General features: G+C 42.7%; 1 protein-coding gene across 6 annotated transcripts in view; it reads right to left on the bottom strand.

Annotated features, from left to right (window-relative positions):
• Positions 1–16,358, bottom strand: part of HIVEP2 (HIVEP zinc finger 2) — a 144,429-nt gene that overhangs the window by 115,375 nt on the left and 12,696 nt on the right. Inside the window, exon 1 of one of the 6 annotated variants that reach the window (XM_074580547.1) lies at positions 10,836–11,527. The exons of the other annotated variants lie outside the window; for them this stretch is intronic. The gene's annotated coding sequence lies outside the window, so the exon portion shown is untranslated. Of the gene's footprint in view, positions 1–10,835; positions 11,528–16,358 lie in introns of those variants that run through there. 6 annotated transcript variants of the gene reach the window in all.

Below are 16,358 nucleotides of genomic sequence, written 5' to 3'. Positions count from 1 at the left end.
CTGCCTTCCACTAAACAAACGTAGCTACAAATAGAGAACATATGATTTTGTAGTATTAATTCCTAATTATTTCACTCTCTTCCAGGAAACTCAAGTCTGCAGCTGAGCACGACTAAAGACACAAGATCTTTATGATAAGAAAAGCAAAACAATGGCCTGACATGACCTAACGAAAGCACAGGATACTACCCCCCCAGGGTAGAGATCTCCTTATTCCAAAACTTCCTTTCAAGTGCTCTGAATACGTTACTTGACAAAGAAACAAGAAATTCACTTTTGCAAGGCAGTAACATTTTTTAAAATAGCAGCATCTGACATAATTCTATAAATCTTTCCCCAAATCAATGTGCTTTATATCAGATGGAACCTTTAAACTTCAGAATAAAACAAATTTAGGTCTGATTCGCAACACAAAGATACATGTAATAAACTTTAAATATGTCAAAAGCTTCACTGGAAAAAGGTTTGCTGAAGGTTTAACGTGGAGCTAAGGGCTCACGCAGTATCGCAAGATCGACCTCTGTGCTGCTAAGCGATGTACGGTGCTGGGAGTGCTACCAGCTCGTAGGGCTTGAGAAACAGACTGAGCTCTCAGCTGCCACGGATTTCATATCTGACCACGGAGGGCATCTCACAATCTGTCTGTCTTTGAACCCTGTGATAGCATTTCTTTCCTCTCTTCATCTATCAGATACTTACATTGTAAATTCAGTGTGTCTGAAGACGTAAAGACAAGGAAGCCTACGTCTTCATAGAAGCCTTTGGATGTTACCACAGGGAAAATAATAGTCATCATCATAAAAAAATCACTTATATCACCCAATTCCAACATTTTACCATTTTCACGCAGCTTCCTATCCGGAAAGTATTCTCACAGGAATAAATTCTGCCTTCCTCCCAAGATCTCTTTTGTAGCCTTGTTTCCTACGTAAAAAAAAGCCTACAACGCAAACTGCATGTAATGTCACGCCTGTGTCTGTCTGTCTTCTCCTAATAATTTCTCTAAAGACATTTAACAAAGAGGTGGCAATCTCAGAATTATTCCGTTGCCAGAAGCTCCTTCCGATTCCCACTTGTGCTTAAAGAGACAAGTCAGAGTCCGCATTAAGGGAAAAACCTTCCATGTTGGCTCATAAGACAGTGCAGAATCCGCAGATAAAACAGGTAAAACCCAAAACTGTGCTGAAAGCTGAAGTTCACAACTACAGGTGCACCCCTATGGCTAAATAAAAGTGAGAAAGGAAGGAAGTCTGAGCACTGCAGCACACTGTTCGATAGCTTGCCTTCTGCGTAGTTTTGGAGCACTCCATCTGCCTCCTCCCGAGAAGACAAGCCTGCCGTCAGGAGAGCTGCCTTCACAGCACGGATGCGACCTGGCCATCAGTCCAAGGGCCAGTCCTTTGCCTCCTTTTACAAAGCAGCCCAAACACAGCCAGGGACTTCATCCAAAGACAGGCACTTAGAGAAATCTGGCGTTCGTGATTTCTGCTGCATACTGAAAAATTGGAGGTGTTTTCCAGTGCATCTGGGGGTCCAGCACTGAAGGAGCAGAGAACCAGGGGAGTGGGAAGGTTTGCAAATACACACATGCACCCTTGCCTCACCATGACGCCCCACTGACCTTCTGTCCCACCACTCTTCCATCTTTGACCCAAGCATGAACGTCAGTGACGTAAGTCAAGAAGTATAAAAGCACCGACTGGGCGATATCCCCAGTAGAGCTGCTTCTGGAATTGAGCTTTGCTTCCCAAGCTTTGCTTTTCAGAATGAGTGCCCGGCCCTCCCCACGGCCCCTGCCGGCTTCCATGTCCCTCCACAGCGGGCACTCCCAAATAGTCTCTTCTGAGTCTCAGGGAAGTGGTTGAGGCACCATCCCTGGAGGTATTTAAAAGATGGGTAGACATAGTGCTTAGAGATATAGTTTAGATTAGTGATAGTTTTTGTCGGAGTTAGGCTGATGGTTGGACTAGATGATCTGAAAAGTCCCTTCCAACCTAGGCAATTCTATGATTCTATGATTTATATTATTGCCACAAAAATCCACTACTGCAGACATCAGGTTTTGTAGCCTATACCCAGTACCCATCATATGTTTAAAAACAGTAACCTGTGCATACTTCTAAACTTTAGAGCCTTTACATTCAGGCGACAAATCAATAAACAACACATAGAGTTTATTTTGTAGAAATATGTATCACCCAGAAAGTTTTGAAGATGCTCACTGCTTTACAGTTCTCTACCCACAAATGTTCAGGACTGAAATTCAGTAGCAGAAAGGTCAATGACACCTCTAGGCTTCTTTCAAAGTTTCAGGTAAATATTTTAGACAACATACTACACAACCAGAACTCCATGGCTATATTAATTATATCTTCCTTTTAGGGGTCTGCCTTATGTCTTTTTTATCCACGTCTTTTTTATTCATGGAAATACATGAATGCTTTATCCCAGTACCTTCCGCCCATATTCCAGCAGCATCACAACAGGAGTCGTACAAACTGCTTGTCTAACACAACTATTTTTATGTAATGTCCTGACAAACAGAGGAAATCAGTGTTGCTCTTCGACCCAAGCATTTAAATTCAGGAGCTAGTTATTCCCTCGCTGAAGTCCAAAATCTGTCAGTGACTCTCTGTGAGATTATCCCTAGCAAATCTTGCCCTCGAAATCTTTCTATATTGTGAGAAACCTTCCATATCAGGACTTTCCTCAGTGTGATTCACCTCCACTACCTAATCCCAGAAAGAGATCTCTGTAAGACTGGAAATCTGTGAACGGACATCGATGGGATCCTTTTGGGCCACACAGGAACCTGTTAAGGAACGGCTCCTGCCAAATGCTCCCCCATCAGGGACCTTCCATTTCCAAGGTAATGGTTTCAAGAGAGGTACCATTCAACTGAATCCTTGGAAATACTAAATCACTGAAGAGAGTACTGGGATAAGTCTAGGCTTTAGGTATTGGAAACAGAAGTCCTGGTAAGATGAGCTGTTTAGCAGATAATTAACCACATGCAGTGAAGGCTTTTGTGTTCTTCATACTGGGGAACAACCAAACAAGACTGGTGACCTCCCAACACAGATGCTCCTCTAATATTGAGCACAAATCCGTACAGGGGATTAATGTGTAATGGAGACAGGTGTCAGCACTGAATTTCTCATGAACAGAGTTCTATGGCCCTAGCGATCCAACCATCCTGAGATGGACAGTTTGAGTTTGTAATCTGTATCTCACTGGGAAGAGGCTACAAAGCTCCCATCGCCTGAGTGTCTCCCATGGAGTTTTCGAGGGAAGACACGGTGCAGTATGTAAAAAATCCTGAAGCCCTCCATGAGAAGCTACTGCTTTGAAAACAGTGGGAGAAAAGCCTCAAAGCTGTAACAGACGTAAATACACACACACATGTGCATGCACACCGGAGTACTCATTTCAGTTGCAAAGAAAACCTTGCAAACCTGAAACGATAGGATATTTTCTCTCTAGTTCTGTCACAGTTGGATGATTTACCAAAATGTAACAAAACTAAAATAAACAAGACAGATGAACTTCATTGCTGCCCGTTGGAAAAGCAGTGTGTCTGCTAAAAATATGTTTGCGCTACCGCCGCTGCAAGACAGAAAAGTGGGATGAGCAGCAGGTGAATTATAATCAGCATCACTGGAATTATAATCTTATTTTGCTGTAAAAAAATTTTTTTAAAAAAAGAAAAATTGCAGTATTTTGTTACACATCACATATTTGTGTCACAAATTATATTAAAACAGATATAGACATTGATGATACTTCAAATATACTATCTGTAAAATGAAAAATATGAAGAAACAACTTTTAAAGTAAGTTATTACTTATTCCCACACTTGGTAAGAAAACAGTATTATATCAATTCATTTATTTTATACTATCACAAACATCTTCTTTTGAATGTTGTTTCTTTCCACTACTGGTTTGTAGCATCCGGCTTCCACTTTTGCAGCTTAGGCAACTCAGAGTTTCATCTGTTGGTGGGAGGGAAAAGATTTGAGCGGCTAAGAAGTAAGTGCAACTACAAGAAATGTCTTGTAGTTGAAAGACAGATGACAGCAGGATGGAGCACGTAACCAGAATATTTTAGAAGTCTAAAATTCTTCCTATTGATATAATATGGACAACAGATGGGTTTTTAAATGCAGCTCTTGGTACAACTTAGCATGTGAGAAGGAAAATAATTTGGAGTTCACGGGAACAGGAGCAGATTGTTCTGCGGATCCAGTTGGTGTCATTCTACAGCCTTAAACTCTCCCGCAAAGTACTGTAAGCAGAACAGCAGGAGTCCCAAAATTCCCCACGCTGGCTCCAGCTCAATAAGCCATTTCTATTCACAAAGTATATAAGCATATACTTAACTTCAGGAGCATGTGTAGGACCCAGTGATTTCACTACAACTTAGGAATCTGCCCGAAATTCAAGTTTCACTTAGGGGTTTTGCTAAGCAAGCACCAGATACACCTGGCAGGTATTGAGGGGCTTCTTTTTTCATTGGGTCTGTATGTTACGTTTTGCCCCTGCTGTAGCATTTTCTTCATTTGCTAAGCAGTGCGCCCACCAAACTGGCCGAGATGAGAGTAAGCTGCATGTAGGAGGCATCCAGGCAACAAATGTTGCCGGGCAGAGGGCAAGACAAGCAGAAAGGACTGCAAACAGGCAGGACATCCTCCCTCCCAAGTACACCAGAAGTGTCACTGGCAACACAGAAGAAAAGACGACAAGCAGTATTGAGTGCAGAATTTTAATTACTTATTTTTTTCATGTTTAAGTCTTAAAGAGGCAAACGGGGCTGGGGGCAGAGGGTGGAACCCTGGTGGTCTGCCTTCTCTTGCTGGTGAGGTCCAAGCCTGACCACCGCAACGCGGTTAGCCAGGAGCAGCCAGGCACCATGGTCCCCTGGCACGGCCCGCTCGCAGCCACCGGAGTACGCATCCAAAAGACTACGAGCTCTGTGCATGTAGCAATGATGATTAATATTTTCTCAGAAACATTCATTATTGAGATGTGTGGGTTGCTACCAAGTGGACGGGGTAAAGGTTACATGTAGAGTGCAAAACCAGTCCAACCCACGGTTCTCCTGAGCACTTCCACCACCACCTCCGATTCCCCCACAGACATTTGCAGAGCTCAGTCGCAATGTCCTGGATCATGTGGGAAACCAGAGCAGCTATGCTCTCTTCAGACACAGAGGGATGGGTATCACCTGGCATAAATCGGGGTGGCTTTCGGGCTGTCAAGCTGATTCACGCCTCCCAAAGGTTTAGGGCAGGCGAGGCTGGGAGCATCCCTGAGGGCACTCCGCTGGTTTAGGAAGTGCTGATGTGTCCTATAGACCCCAAAACATTTTGTAGTGTTCCCAACAGCTATCTTAAGCAAGACTTTGCTCAGGCCAGTTACCCTTTGAATTCCCAGGTACTTCAACATGCAAATTTCACTAAGTTGCAAAAATCCAGAGTAAAACCGGCAGGTTCTGCATTGCCCACGTGCACCCGCCCAGCAGCAGAAGTATCTTTTCCCTCCACTCCGCAAAGCTGCTACTCACTAACGTTCATTGCAATGCAATGTCTTACATTACAAACTTCCACCTTGAATTTTACCAATTTGTTTGGGAAGAAAATTTACCCTTTTGTTTTCTAAACACGGCATTTAACATCTGGATCCAGGTCTACGCATGCTGCCCTTTTCTAACGCCTTAGCTGCTGACTGCACCTTAATCGGGCTATTTTCACCCTTAAGTAAAGGAGTCAGAACTGGACTCCAAAGCAGCGTGTAGCCTGACTTCTGCGATAACTGTGAGCAAGAGTGCAACTATTCATCGTTGAGAATGGTCACTTAAACACAGACACACAAACCGAAAAATGAAGGTTCAAATCCTGCAGTCAGTTTTATCATAAAACTCTTACTGGCTCCCTATGGATCAACAGCAGAATACAGCATCTGCCAACAGCCCGTTAAGATCAGGAAGTGAAACAAACATAAAGAGAATTCTGCACAGCAACAGTATTTTTGTGCCTAACTCGTATTTATGAATATAATTCACATGAAAATCAGTGTTAAGGTGTTGTGACTCTCACCCCAAACTCACGAACTGTGTAGCAGAACCAGGAATTGAGCCTACGGGTAGTAAGTCCCCACCGAGCCAGCTAGTCACTAGACCGTATTTCCTTAGGTAGAGAATTACAGTAAGTACCGTCAAGTCAGCTGTGTACTGTCGAGCTTGTGTGATCACACATCATAGACAGTAAGACATGCCACCATAAACTACAAGGTATATTCCACGCATATGGCACTGTCATTTCTAGTTTCGATGCAAAGTGTTCTAATTCCGAGTGCATTTAAATGCATGAATTAAAAGCAGTTTCACAGGTGAAATAAAATATACATATACATTGAAGCAGGGAGTGTTATTCTAGTTTTCAGAATAGCTTTAAGAAATGGTTACAAAAAATTGTCATTTCGAATCCACAAGAATGATACATCAGCAGAAATGAAAAATTTCCTTTCTCACTAATGCAACCAGGCACCTTACTGCAGTATGCCAGCAAAACTGACTGGCTGCAGAAGGAATTGAACTGGCAGAACCACAGCAGAAAGGATTTTAATCTACAAACGCTGCACTGTGGAAAGCAACTGCTCAAGCAAGCATGCTCCATGCAGATAAACCAAATCTTTCATGCCGCACTTAGAAAAACAAATTCCATTCACAAAGGAAAGTCTCGCTACAAACATTCCCAAAGTTTGGGCAGGTTCAAAGCCAGAGTCATCTGAGGTAAAGAAAGACAGCAGACATATTTTTGGATGGTGAAACAAGTTCTGTAAGACACAGAAGTGTGTTGTATTGGTGCATCCACAGAAAAATGAACCACGGCAACAGCACTACAGTGTTGAACTCACCTCGGTAGAGTGATGGTAAGATTACCCCCATGGCTGATCTTGTCTATGACTGTACAAAAGTTTTCTTCTTATCCCCATAAACAACGAAACCATCGTGCCTTGTGATCTGCTCTCCCAAAGCAGCAGCACGTTCACATGGGACAGGCCACGGGGTAGCAGGACCGCAACAAGCGCAACTACAGGAGCCAGGCAGACACTCTCCACACTAAAATCCATTCCTGAGACCACGCACCCGCTCAGGTTATGTGCTATACAAAATCTGGTGTTTCCTAGGGGTTGATTTCACACACACACAACAGCTTTGGGGAGACTGCACAATGTCTGTGTTTCAGCAAGGCAACCTGGAGAAAGCATGGCCATTGCACAGCTCCGGAGATCATACCAAGGCACATGATGTAACCAGAGTTAAGAGGAAGTAAGCCTGCAATAATGAGAAGATTTTATTAAAACTATCCTGTTTTAATCTATTTAGACTAAAACTTTCTTTTTATCAGTTCAACTGTACATTTGGGGTTTTTTTCCTTGAAAAAATGCTTCAATCTGCTAAGAGAAGTCTTCTTGCAGATGGACTGGTAATGAAATACAAATAGAATGCTAAATATGAAAAAAGTAACGCACAGCGTATTTTTTTCTTTACTTATTTAATCTTAATTTGCACCTAGTTATTTTCATGCTGAGCATCTCATGTAGTTAAATAATTAGTGTAAATTAAATTTTACCTCTTTTTAACTGGCAAAAACGGTGAAACTGAGTTGGTAATTATTTCAAGTCTTGCTGCAATATGGGAACAACTCAATAACCTGACAAGACTTAAGGGTTTGAATGGACAAGGTACACGGGCTTTTAACAAAAGCAAGGAAAATGGAACAACTGTGTACAGCAACTTGGAGGGCAAGGAATCCTTCTCTACAGAGCCTTACGACCAGAACTATTAACGTCTGAAGATCTAGTCAAGGACCTCGGGATGTGAGAGGTTACTCCTGAGCAAGCGGCTGCCTGGACACACGCAGATACACCCCCTCCCTGCCCATGCATCAGTTGTCACTCATGGCAGTTACTTTCTTTCGCCTGGCAGCCACATACTCGCCCAACTCTGCTCACTCAGATCGCACTGATCTCAATAGAAACTCCACCAGAAATCAAGGCCAGCCCACACCTCCCACGGCAGAGGGTGAACAACCCTCGCGCCGAGCCCAGCAGTGCCCATCTGACGTGGCTTCTGCCGCGGCCAGCACAGCCCCAGCTCGCACCCCGGCAGCCATCAGCCCACCTCTGCTGGCAAAGGCTCTCACCAGACAAGATAAAGCAGCCACAACAACCCCCTCTGCAGTGATGCCCATCCCACAGATTCTGCCGAAATGTGGGGTGAGAGCTCCCATGCGTCCCACAGTGCTCCATCCTACCCTCCCAGCCTTACAAATCTCAGGTCCTGACGAAACCATGAGGACTTCTCATCCAAAAGAGTATGGGAAATTCAAGTAAAGGACACTCAAACCCTCCTAATTAACCACATCAGTAAACTGCAACCATGCTAATATCGATAGCGTGCACAAAACTTGCAACACTTTAATATGATGCCCCACATAATATTCATTTGTATTAAGAAAATCATGGCGCTGCAGAAAGCGCATTACTATTAGCCAGCCAACTACCACTACGGAGTCAAAAGTAATGAGTACTGGAGTCAATAGAAATGGAAAGCATTTGGTGAACTCTATATTTTGTTACAATCATGCAGATTCAGGGAAAGGTCTTTCTCCACCTACAAGATCTTTGTGTCCTTATATGCCACTACCTAGATCCCCAGCTCTAAGCTTCTGCCGTTGTAAGGGTAACACATGACTACATAAAACTACATCAGTTCAGCATGATAAATGAAAATTCTCCTGAAGACTGAAATTTAAGTTTTCCTAAAAAGCAAGTTCTGAAGGATGTTGCACTGACAGCCCAAGAGAAATCCTGCATTTGTTTGGAAAATAAGGACGTAATGAAAGCAACACGGCCCTCTTCCTTATAGTGCCTTTTCGACATCCCTTGGCCATGACCTGAATGGCTTCGGGTGTGAGAAAATACATGTTTCCGTCTGTGCTTGTTCATCTCTTCTTCTCCGTGCTGAGATTATCAGCAATGGTGCGAGCTACAGAGGCAGCTCACAGAGGTAACTGTTTCTCATTATAACATCTCAGCTCTTGTCTGTACTAACGCATAATCAGCCCCTGTGTACATGTGCACGTCTGGCAGTATGTAAGAGGAGACCATAAATATCAGCACTCATTTTTAAATATTTGTTGTTAAAAACCAATACAATCTCAAAATACAGTAGTTAATAACCCTACGGCACACCTATTTCACCTATAGATGAAAGGAAAGAAAAATACAGAATTGCTTGGTCAAAATGAGAGGGAGCAGAACAGTTTGACGGGGAATTCATAAGCACTAAACCAATCCTTTCCTAAAAAGTCATTATTTCCACTGCTTTCCTAAAGACCTGTTAATCTCATGCCTTTATTTCCTAATATTATTATTTAATTTTTGTATCCACGCCACCAAAGCAAAAGGTCATCCCAGGCTTAACAACTCAGCATGACTTTGAAGATCAGAACTGAGTAACAGCAGAGAAAATTGTCAAGGAAATATTATTAAAGGAAGATTTAACTTAAAATCAATTGCTTTTATTCTAATGTGTTCATATAACTACTTGGCTTCCCCTTTTGCATAAACTGGTTGCAAAGTCTCTTGAGAGAGAGGACTATTTAGTATATACTTGCCTAATGACCCTATAGGGGCATATTTAAGAGAAGAAAAGAGATTTATATAACACTTTATAGGGGCAATCGCAGCTCATCAACTTATTTTCTTTTACATGTGAAATCAGTCCCATTTAAGAGACTTTTCCCATGTATTATTCTACAGTCCTTTTCCAGAGGAACAACAAGAGGCGGGGGTGGGGGGGGCGGTGAAGGCGGTCAAGAGGGGTGGAATTTGGCATGCATGTATACAAAACCCTCCAAGGACTGCACATGCCTGAGCAAATTCACTCTTCTGCCTGTTAAACATTCCCATCCCAAGACTTTGTTTCAAGACACATCCTCATAAGGAATAGCCTGGACCTCGTCTGTACGGCTGAGAGTACTAACACACAGTATTTAATTTCAAAACCCGGGCATATCCTATTCCGCTAAAGGTTGAGTGCTGCTATTTCTTTGCCTTTCTTGCTTCTCCCTGCTTGCAAGCATCTTGCCAGGCACGATTCGGGTTACGCAACTCCAGCTGGTTAAAAACAGCAGTTATTTAGCTAGGTAGCGCGACAGATTCATGAGGTAAATCCACAACTTGCTTCTTGCAGAGCCCAGACAAAAGCTGCTCCTCAAATAATATGCCTATGCAACATTAAACAAATGAATAAGCAACCACACCGGCAGTGTTTACATTCAAAGTTAATTAAATCTTTCAAATTCCGGAGACTGTACTCTAGACTGCTCAGTGCCTCTTCTCACACCACAATATGCAAACTCGTTTCATTTTTTATGCAAATACGTTTTATTTTTTTAAAGACTGATCCGTTTCCCCCCCCGCAACCATTAGAGAATAACAGTTGAACATTGAACCAATCAATTTCACTCGCAAGAACCCTGTATCGCTTTAATGTTTTGGCTGACACTGATGAGACAAAATCCTCCTTCCCGAGTTAGCTGCAAAATGCTTGTGTTTCTTCAATAACCATTCTTACTCATATCCCTGTTTTGGTTACGAAGTGTAAAAGCAGCAGCCGGAGAGGGTTAAACAGGTTTCCCATCAATGCTCTGCAAGAAGCAAGCCTCCGCATTCCAGCAACGCAAAGAAATCTGTTCAGGCCCTGTATATTCAGCATTATTCAGCGCTATCGGGACCGTATTCCAGGATCCCTGAATGCCCACCTGGCAGTGTGTCCTCTATATTACGCAAGTGATGTAGTCTCCCCAAGGAAAATCATCACCTGACCATCCTGGTCTTTGCAGCTGAGCTGTATCCAGTGACATGCTCCGTGGAGCAAAGCATGGCCACATAACTGTGTTCTCTTCTCAGTCACTTCTCCAGGGGAGGGGGAAAAAAATAAAATAAAATAAAATAAAAAATTAAACGGCTCGTATTTCTGGCATCACCACCACGGCAGAGCAGTAGGGAGGTGAGGGGGCAGCAGCCATGGGGGCCCTGTGCGAGCACCGGCTGGATGCCGAGCCCAGACCTGAAACTAGGTCTCAGCCTGCTCGACTGCAGGGGAAGGCAGGGAAAAAAAAAAAAAAAAAAAAAAAAAGAGAGAGAAAAAAAAAAGGCAGCACTTTCTCAGAGCAGGAAGAAGGGGAGGCCATGAGCGTTTCCTGTTGTGCAGCTGAAACAAGCAAAGACGTCATTACATTTACACTCCCTCAGGGTGTCAGCAGATTGAGGGCCAAAGTTCAGTCATTTCCAATGCACTGCAAGGAGGGAGGTTTTGGAGGAGAAACCAGCAGTGGCTTTATCGCTAACAGCGTTCTCTGCACTTGCATAGCAAAACAGCTAAGCAGCGTGTTACCAGGCTCAGCTGCAAAGTATCGTATGTGACTAGAAACAATATTTGCTCAGGAGCCATGCTGCTCTTATTTTTCTTGTACAGCTTGTGTAAGAATATTACTGCAATATAGAAATGCACTAAGCTCCCGCTACAGCCCATACTTCTGCAAGGATCTGGAAACCAAGCCTTACATATTTTTGGATCCCATGGAGTAAAACATGTTTTGTGAATGCATTTGGGGCAAAACTGGAGTGTAAAACGACAGATATGGCTGACAACCCAGCAAAGCGAACACAGACGCTTCTTTTAAATTTTGCCCCTGCCTTTCTGAAGCAGATAAAGGCCCAGCTTCAGGAAAAGGGTGAAGGCAGAGGAGTTGTGCAGTGGCATGTGGGAGTTCAGCATTCGGTGACTGATTGTCCCACAGGTTGTCCATCTGACCCTGGGTAAATCATCAGTATACTTGCCTGGCAAGCGCAGGGAGAACCTGGATTGCAGTCCTACCACCATTACTACTTTCTTAAGTTAAACATTAGAAGACCTTTTTTAATGGAAAGCATTGATAAGAATCCAAACGGAACCATCCAAGGAGGCTTCAGAGTCTCCACCACTGGAGGTTTTAAACAGTAGTCTGAACAACCGCCCATAAGAAATGGTGTGGGTAGACCTGATCCCTGGAAGTGTTCATAGACCAGGCTGGATGAGGCTTTGAGCAACCTGGTCTAGTGGGAGGTGTCCCTGCCCATGGCAGCGGCGTTGGAAGCAGATTTCTTTAAGATCCCTTCCAACGCAAACCATTCTGTGATCCTCTCCTGGGGCAGGGGGAAAGACAGGCTTACGGTACGCTCTCACTCGTGACACACATTCTAGACCCATTTTTGTTAGCGTCTGAACAGCATGTCAAAATACAGTGATAAATCCAGTCATTCCACAATAAGCATGTCCCAGCAACAACCTCTAGTGTCCAGGACAGTAGACTTTTCCTCTGTACAGTGAATGAGACAGATTGGGTAGCAGTGCTCCACTTGATAGAAGCCGATTTTCAAATAGACAAGTTAATTCAACGAACCTTGACAAAAAAGGTTACAAGGAGTTTGGAAAATGCTTTTCCTGATCCTCATCTCATATTACCATCACTAGCTGAGGAGAAGTATTTTTACCATGTTTTCTGCAATAACCGCCTTGTGGTCACACCAGGAACTGAAACCAGTCTTTCAGCCCTAGTAATTCAGACTATTACAGCTGAAACTAGGGAACCACCAGTCTGTATCTTGGAGTGATAATAAGTTGTACCTTTCATGGGACATACGCAAGGCTTAGCAAAACTGCTCATTTTACTAAAAGAAGGTCAGAGATAATTTTTTTAATTATTTATAAACTAAACACTTCGGATATACTGTTAAAAACATATTCTTCTACAAGGATATGAGCTGGTTGGGTTGTTTTCTACCCTTTCCTTTACAGGTAAATTTTTCAAAGACAGCTTATCTTGAAGATTCCCTGCCTAGTCAGCATGAAGAAACCTCTACTGCTTCTTGTTCTGACATTAGCTTGAAGACTTAATCTGAAGGTTGACAGTCTGGCATTAATCATCAGGACTCTTTCCAATAAAAAAAAAGTGGACACATAAGTCTTTGGTGTTGGCAATGACTTGCAGTACACAATACACAATCTGAGGAAGAAAATCTGATTTTAACTCTGCATCAAATCAAAAAGCATTAACTTTACAAAGACAGTTTGGATTAGTTCAATCAGAGTGAAGTCCCTTTAAGGGGACTTTAGGAGGAAGGACCAGAATCTGACCCTTAAAAATGTGGGTGCTGGATCAGAATCCAGCCCATATCATACACCGCAATGGGTAGTGACATTCTCCTGAGAAAAGGAAAAAGGGGACAAAACCTTCAAAGTACTGTAAGAACGCTTCCACTGTGCACCACATCCTAAACAACACATAAGAGAAATATTAAATCTTGTGAAATCTGACCATAAAGTACCACACTCACTCAGAACAAGTTTGGTCAACTATTTCTAGCCCCACATCCAAGAATGAAAGAAATGCACCCAAAGTTTGTACTTTTGACGGTACCGAGACAATTGCCGCATGGCACGACCGCGGGACGCGGCCAGGCTGGGTAACCATCCAGCACCGGCACATGGTATCGCAATAGGCATTTTTCATACACGTATGGCTGCCCGTTGCAATCCAGCGTCTGTTAAAGAACGCAGAATATAATAAAGAGGAGCAGTGTTTTCACACACCCATCCATGTCCTGAGAGTTAATCTTCAGGTAATTACATCTCACTGTTCAGTTAGCTGAAAAATGGTATTAAACCATCTCTATCATGGTTTGAGGTGAGAAAGTGCCATATGTTCTCTGCAGTATACTCTCCATCCAAATACGACCCTAATATTTTTAAGAGCTGTATCTGTTATGTTGGGTTTTTTCACCTAAAGTTCGAAACTTTAGATGAAGGTACAGGTGCAACGGGACAGATGCAAACTGTGAACTGGCCTCACTGCCAGTGCCCTTGCTATGCTGATGAAAACATGTGCTTTTCCACCCAAAATAGAAGTTGGCTGCAGTAAGTACAAATACATTTGAAAAACAACTCCTAAGCAAAGTTGGCTACCTACAAAATATTTACAGATTCCCACAAACTCAGTTACACTTTTACCCTTTACAACCCATCTGTGTAATACTTAGAACGAAGCCAGTACATTGTATCACTTGGGAATTTAAACTACATACAGGGCTTTTGTAATTCTCTCACTTTCATCTGAAGGAACGTTTGAGAAGTGCAAGTGGAAAAGCCATCACCTTGAGATTTTTCGTTGAACTATCTCATCACTAAGGGAACTCTCTCAAGCAACCCTATAAACGGATAATTAAAATATCCTGTGCCACTTTTATGAGGAAAACAAGGCCAATAAAGGTCCAAGCTGCCAAACACCTGACAGCAGATATTATTTATCTTCAAAATATATATGGCAGAAAACTGAAGTGGGTGGGCTTGTTTTTCACTGTGAACCTGGTACCCTGCCTAAATATGGCTGTACATGGGATGTGGCGTGAGGGACTGCCCACTGCTGAAGGACACAATCCAACCACCAGTTAAGTGGTGGCAATCAGAAATTCCTGAAGTATCCCCCATTTTTTGTCTTCTCATCTATCGCTCTCGGCTGCCCCGTGCCGTGCTCTCCTGCCCCAGGAGGACTCTGCCACCAGCACCAGTCTCTCCTCCCACGTACCTCAGGGGGTCTCCAGACACGAGGACACTCAGCCACCTCTTTAGAAGCTACTGGAAAAACACTACTGCGATTATGTGGAAAGGATCTGGTTTAGGATGAAAACATAAACCTTAAATTTCAAGTGAGATTAACCCATCCATTACAGGTGTGGGCAAGTGTCCATAGACATAGTATGAGAGCATATATGTGTGTGTACACATATGTACACACATACTCATGTATGTGCGTGTGTATATGCATAAAATAATATATCTGTACATGTGCATATATAATAATATATATATACACACATAGAAAAGAAAAGTTAACATATGAAAGTGATTTGGCTAAGAGGAACCAAAACCCTGGGACTGTAACTATCTTTTATAAGTAACAACTTAGGGAGATCCTTCGGACAAAACACATTAAGTCCTGGAAGCTAAGTCGGGGAAAAGGCAAGCCTTTATTGTGGGGCTTGCTCGAGTATTTTTATTTTCTTTCAAATGTCTAATAAAGACAAAGTAGAGCTGAAACCCATGTTTAAGAACCTGCAGTTTTCAACAATAGGTAACCCAATTTCAAGAAACCAAAAGCAATTGCTAAAATATTTATTGAAATTGCTTTCATGGAAACAATGAGAAAACACTATAAAAATGTTAAAAATATTAAATCAACTTGACTGCTTCTGTATCTCATGAATTCAACAAGATCCTAGGCAACAATAATATTTAGAATAAATATTTTTCTTATGGGAATAGCATTTTCACTCAAATTGACCAGATGATAGCAATTAAAAAAACAAAGATTAGATACAGAAAACACATCTACTGATTTAAAAATGAAACTGTACTCCAGTGAGTACAAAGCTTGTCTAAGAAGACATTTACTTTTCCTTTCAAAGATCTTCTTCCATCGGCTTTTTTTCCCTTACAGTATTGGGAACTAATTTCAATCCAAATGACGAAAATCTGTTCACTAAAACTTCAGAAAGCACACACTACTCAGTGTAAAATACTGCACACATACACAAGCATAAAGATTGATATATCAAAGGCAAATTCAATACCAATTCCAAGTTCTGCACTTAAGCTATATGCCCACTTTAAAAAAAAAAAAAAGGGGGGGGGGAAGACAAACAGCGAAATAAATAAATAGAAGTCGGTGATACAAAAATACAGTAACTTTCTACGTAATATACCATCTGTTCCACCAGAAAACCATGCTGCAGCAAGCCACAGGGGCTACAGCTATGAAAAGCCCTTGTAGAAGAGCCAAGCGCTGCAATGAGCAGTTTCAGAAGCTGTGGAAAGTCGTACCAGCCACCCCAGTAAGGTGGCGGCTCAGTGGCAGCTCACTGTCCCCCTGTCCCGCAGGCTGGGGGGTACCCCGGCTGCCATCACATCCTCAAGAGAGTTCCCCAGATCTTGCAAGCCCAGGGTCAGAAGTTCACAGCCTACCAGTAAAGCCGGGCAGCGCTGAGGAACAAGGGTGAGTTGTTTGAGGTTGTGGTGTTTTGCCATGGCTTTTTACGGGAAAGTTTGGTCTCCAGAGTTACAGACACAGTAAACTGGATTTCCCCAACTCCTCCACAGACCACACCTCCGCGGATGCTACTCCCTGCTCTTCTACTACCAATCTGGTATCTGCACACAAAAATAGCTTCCGGAACATGGGAATGAG

Source organism: Larus michahellis, chromosome 3 (genome assembly GCF_964199755.1).
Source record: "Larus michahellis chromosome 3, bLarMic1.1, whole genome shotgun sequence".
Lineage (NCBI taxonomy): Eukaryota > Metazoa > Chordata > Aves > Charadriiformes > Laridae > Larus > Larus michahellis.
Note: the sequence above shows the minus strand (reverse complement) of the source record. Positions and strands in the feature narration are given on the sequence as shown.